We start from the raw sequence: 6,059 nt of genomic DNA, 5'->3' as shown, positions 1-6,059 counted from the left end.
AGCTCTTATATTGTGTGGCATCTTACGTGTGTGCGTTACGTGCGAACTTGTGTGTCGCCAGAAAGCTGAGTAATGGAGCACCGTCATGCTGGCAGTGCACTGAGGGGTGTGAAGTCAGTCTATTTTCCTGTGGTCATGCTGCCCAGAGCCATGCAGTCAGGGCACAAGACTGGGTAATGCCGCCTGTTGGCACAATGTCAGTACTGCAGTCTGGGAGGTAATGTGTTTTTGAAAGCAAAGTGGCATTTCACGGAATATAAAATGTAACATTACATGTGTGCCAGGGGCATTTTAGTATTTATTAGATTTTTCTTCCTACTAGGAAACATAAAATTATTCACCATCGAAAATGTCTAACTTAATAAACATAGCATATGATAGATTCAGTTCAGGATGAAAGTAAACATATTTAAGTATATTTAGTTTTTTTTATATCTATATTAGATCAAACAATATCTGGGAGATAAATGTCTTTGAGATGACATGACTCGAACAAATTCAAACTCAGCCTCATAGCTGTTGAGGCAAAGCCAGTTAAACATCTTTCAAATGCAGGCAATCCAAAGATTAGACGACAAGTTAAATTCATGAGAATTAAAACACGCCCTTGTACAGATCCATACAACCAGCTGCAACATCCTTACTTGGTCTAGTAAGTTAAAGGTGGCTCATTTTTAGCTCATGTTAGCAACTAAGTGTTACTGTGTAACTGTCATTGCTGATTCAGTTTGACTTGATGTGTATTTTTAATGATTTTATGTAACTTCTCTCCTTGGCTACTTTTATACTATGTTTTAATATTTAACATTATCCCACAGTTGTCACTTTTGTTTACATAGGCCCACTTCAAACTACAATAATTCTGAAAATAAAACCAATTAAAGCTAAATGGATCAAATTACTAATTGTAATGTGAAACGGAAGAATTATCACCAGAATGTGGAGGTCCCTTCAGCTCTACAGACATTTACAGCATGTTTCCGTTCATTCTATTGTTTTTCTGGCCTGCAAATGTACTGTTTGGGTTCACTCTCACAGCTCTCATCAGCATAGTTTCTGTCTGCTTCATTAAAAGAGCTCTGATTAACCATGTGGTGCTAGGCTAGCACCACATGGCATACAGAAGTTATTGAAACGTAGTGGAGCATTTAGCATCTTGCTCCGTATCTCCCTCTGGAGTCGGTGGAGACCAAAACGGAGCTAAAATGGAGGAAATGCTACACAAATATTTGTCAGGTGGACACAACCCCGTCTTCAAATTAGTAATAATGTTTCTCTGTATCTGTTGGTTGTATACATAGGAGAGTGTTTGCTTACATATTTTCCATATTTTTAATGTCACTTTCTTTTTTTGCTGTCTACCATTGGCAGGTTAAAATAGTCAAACACAACAAAACATGAGGCACATAAATCGTGTTGATTATGTTTTGTTACAATTTATTATTTTATGGCACTGTTATGGGAGTGTACGTGCAGGGAAGTCAATGATAAGCGCCCATAAAACAGCTTCCTCAATGAGTTTGTCACTAGTTAACATTCCATCAAACATGGAAGCACAGCTTGTTCTAGTACAATAAATAGTAGTAATCCATCAGTATAGATTAGGACACTGAGCAGCTGTCCTTCCAATGGCTAACTGAGTGATAATACTAGTGATTAACAAGCAACTTTTCTTCACAAATGACTGCATGATGCATGTGTAGTATCTGAAACCCAACCGTGCTGAATCAATATCTGCTCCGAGAATTGGCCTATTGTGCACCCTGTGGGACTGGATTATATAACGCTTTGAGCGAGTGTCAGTGGTTAAGTTGATTGCCACATCATGAAAGTAGTCAGTAGTCTGTGGCCTTTTCCCAACTGTCTCTCACAGATACTCCCCCTTTTTTTTTTTACCTCGCATGACTCACTAGCAGGGGCACATGAGGTTACAATCAGCAGCCACTGTGCACATCAGCAATGTGAAAGGGTCCCTGTGGGCCAGCGCTCGCAGCAGAGAAATAAATGTATGTTGGAAGCAGACAGAAAGAGAGGGGGAGAGCAAGGTGGGCGAGGTGAGAGCGAGAAATTAAGAGGAGGGCGTTGGGGAAAGAGAGATTGTGGGAGTGAGAGAGCGAGGAAGAGACGGATGTTGCATGTTAACCTCAGACAGGAATATAGGCAAGAAATTGTTCTTTCCACCCTGACGTAAGTACCAATAAAGAGCCCACACCTCCTTTGTGTGTGTGTGAGAGAGAAATAGAGTCCAACATGTGAGAGACCTAATTAGGGTACAACGTGTTCTTGGCTGTGATTGTGATTTAAGGTCCAACTCCTTGAATTAGTCTGAGCCAAATTCACAGTCATAACTGAAAATGTGTCTTAATGATGAAGACAACATGTTTCTTGTCAACTCAGATATTGCTTTGCCGTTTGCAGCTTCTGAAACATTTACAACTTGGCTTTCGTTGATGCCTCAAATTAATCCATTTATTGAAAGACCTGCCAATCAATCTGGGAGTGATAGCAGGTTCCTGTGTTTTTGAATGTTCCTGCTGGGATGGCCCTCTTGTTTATATCTGAATCACAGATTGGGCCTTTCAGCATATGCAGCTTGCATATGAGATCCAGTTCCAACCCTCAAAACCTCCTAGTGAAGATGAGAGAAAAGGCCTTCGACGGTTGAAGCCAAACTGAGTGCGAGCTATACAAGTTGTAAAACATGCATTTAATCCCTTTTTTTAGGATGACTATTTGCCATCTTTTTATGAATTTATTTAGATACTGTCTCTTATTGTGTAGCGTAACAAACTCAATTACTGAGATGCAGGAACATTAAAATAGATTTTTCAGTGACAGAAAATAGGTCAGAAAACAATCTGTAGTCCAACTAGTCTTAACTAGCCAACGCATATCGCTGTGGTTTTACTGTACTTTTTGTCATTCCTACAAATTTACACATTTCTGTAGCATAATAAGTTTTAAGGCGTGACGAATGCTGCCCTTCCCTGTGTTTTCCAGATACCTGGTGGCAGGGGCTCGTTAGGGCCAACGAGGAACACCTGGTGCTGCTAATGGTCTGTCTGCTGCAGGTCTCTGCTTCTCGGTTTGTTTATGTTGCCTTAGTCTAACTTTATGTTTTGTCTCGCATCGTTACAACACACATAACTTCCATTTATGCACCACACACATACAACTGACACCCATGATTCCCACATTACAAGCTCAAGCTAAAAGGTTCCTATGGTGTGTCTCCCTTTTTTGTTATGGTCATAACAAAGCAAAAACAGAGAAGTAAGTCAGAGGAAAAGCAGATTAGAGACAACAACACACATGCACATTTTGTGCAAACATTTGTAAAAAGTGTGCGGAAAAAAAAACTGCACAAATGTGGGAGCATCAAAATGTTACCAGCTTGTTGGTGCAAAAGCTGAATGGACAAAATATTGGTAATCTAATGTTTAGTGTTACTTCTGGGCAGGTTTACATAATGACCGGAAAGAATCGGTCTCTTTCACATCCCTATTGAATTTCCTGTGTGTGTGTGTGTGTGTGTGTGTGTGTGTGTGTGTGTGTGTGTGTGTGTGTGTGTGTGTGTGTGTGTGTGTGTGTGTGAGAGAGAGAGTGTGTGTGAGAGAGATTGTGTGCGTTTACATGCAAACATTGCCCACGTCGAGAGCATGAGTCAACTGAGAGGCAACGGGATGGCTGGATGGATCCCTGCCTGCATGCCCAGCAGGCCTTTGCTCGGTGTCTTAACTCTCTCCAGCAGGTCCTCGCTGCCCACGACCACTTTGGAGCAATCTTCCTCTTTTACCTCCAAACTCATTCATTTAGAGATGTGTCAGTGCCAGCGTTGTAACAATTTAGCTCTGTCAGTGTGGAAAAGTATGCATTTCCCATCCATCTCCTGCACACAAACCATATTCCTGTGACTGAGCCAGCCCAGCGGCTTCTCTTTCGGCTCCCCATCCATTTGTATGTAAAGCCTCTCCATGCAGATCCATACTCTGGATTACCTTGGCAAAGAAGCAAGTCACAAGAGGGGGAGGCCAAGGCTTTTGGAAGGTAGAATTTGGGTGCATTTGCATTCATGCCACACATCCACAAGAAGTGACCTACTTAAATCCCAGGAAGCTAATTGTTTAGCGTAAACACCATATTTTATCGGTGAACAATTATGCAACCGTCTGAAAGCACAATTTTGACAACATTGGAAATTGTTTGTGAATACCCTGCATTGCTGGAGTGACCAGCAGACTACTTAAATGGATCGCCACAGAGCCAGAATGCTTTGTGCTTCTCCACTGGTATTGTATTTTACTGCAATCTGCCAAATTCAAATAATCTGGGCAAGCAGTCAGCGCCTGGTGACTGGAGCGCACCGAGGAGGCTGTGGCTGTGCAGCAGATAGTGACTTTCAAACATCTGACCGGGAGGAGTGTTTTTCTCTCACACCGTCTGGACCCAAGTTACCATAAGACATGTGTGTAAGAGAGATAGAGAGAAAGCTCTTCAAGGATAAAACAAGAGCACCATCTGCTGGTTCGTTCTTTTCCGTGACGCTGACACACATGCGCATACACAGGGGCTCCCTTGGAGAGCGCTCTGCATGATCAAGCACTATATTAGAGCTGTGCATCACACTGACAGCCCCGAAGAAGGCACAAAGTCCTAAACCACCCACTCAAGACAGACACACACATAAATCAGCTCAATGCATTTTCAATGAGAGTGGAGGCCTTTCCCTCTACTGAAATCACTCGGTTCCACTGAGCCTCACCAGACTGTAAACTACAATGTAATGTGCTGCACTGATAATATCTCATGTTTGAGGCTCAAGGCAGTTTGTTTTGGTTCAAGACCCAATTATATATTGTACGGAGGACGAGGGAAATGGTGGCAACACAGCAATCAAACAGAGTTGGGTTATCTCTCCGAACTTGAAGTCAAACAAAATAGGAAATCTAGCTCTCCTTCAGGAGACCTATTGCAAAACTCGAAAATAATAAACACCCCAGCCGGGATGATACCCAACTAACCGGTTTAAAATATAATCCTGGAGCTGTTGGGGGGTGGGAGGGAGACTGACAGCTCCTCTCTCAGCATGTGACAATCTTCTCTGATTGTCTTTTATTTCCCCTGATGAGGAGATCAGCCCCAGGTGTGAGGCTACCCACACCTGTTCACAATGCTGTCATATGGGAGTGGGTGGATCCCTAGTAGAAATGCAGAGGCCTTCAGTCACGCTTCCCCTCAGGCCCTTACAGTAGAAAACTGTGAATCAGTATGTTTCTTTCAAACTAACCTTGTGAGGAGGTGCCACAATCCTTTAGCCTTCTACATTTTTCTGTGCCTACTTTTACAAAGAATAAAAGAAAATACAACGTGTGGTACATATTTTCCTGCAGTTTTCTGAATGACATAGCTTTCTATTTATTGAAACTACTTATGAAGGATTTACCCTGCTATTTTAAAGCTACGCTTTCCCTGCAGCCATGAGTTTAACAAACCAAAAGCTTGGCCGTCTTTAAAACATACATTTATCTCAAACATAACTATACAAAAATGATACAGTTCGGGTCTGTCTGTCATCCGTAGTTCGGCTGCAGAGACACAAATGGCTGCATGTCAAGTACGCAACCAAAATTACAAAGCAGACGTTTTGCTGTGAGAGAGGGAGTGCACGAGCCATTTGAAGAATGAAAATGTAGCATGGACAGCCCCAGTGTTGAAGCCTGACACTGGGCCAACAGGGTGAGGTTGTTTTTTCAAAACGGAGTAGAAAGGGCAGAGAGATGAAATGAATTTTTTGTTTTTTGTCCTTTAGTTATATGCATTTTCCCTTCATTTCAGTTTGGAAGTTAAACATACAAAGTCAAGTTTGATGATCCTGATCTCTGCCCTTTGTTTTAAACAGCTTTGTGCAGGAATGGAAGCTAGAATGTGGGCTTAAAAGGTCAGCAAACCTTCCCCGAGCGAAGAGTTTTTGTGAATTTTCAGTGTTGTCTGGGCAAGTTTGTATATATGTGTGTGTGTGTGTGTGTGTGTGTGTGGGGGGGGGGGGGGGGGGTTATGAC

This window comes from Taurulus bubalis (assembly GCF_910589615.1).
Source record: "Taurulus bubalis genome assembly, chromosome: 7".
NCBI lineage: Eukaryota > Metazoa > Chordata > Actinopteri > Perciformes > Cottidae > Taurulus > Taurulus bubalis.
The sequence above is the reverse complement of the archived record's forward strand: the minus strand, read 5'-3'. Positions refer to the sequence as shown.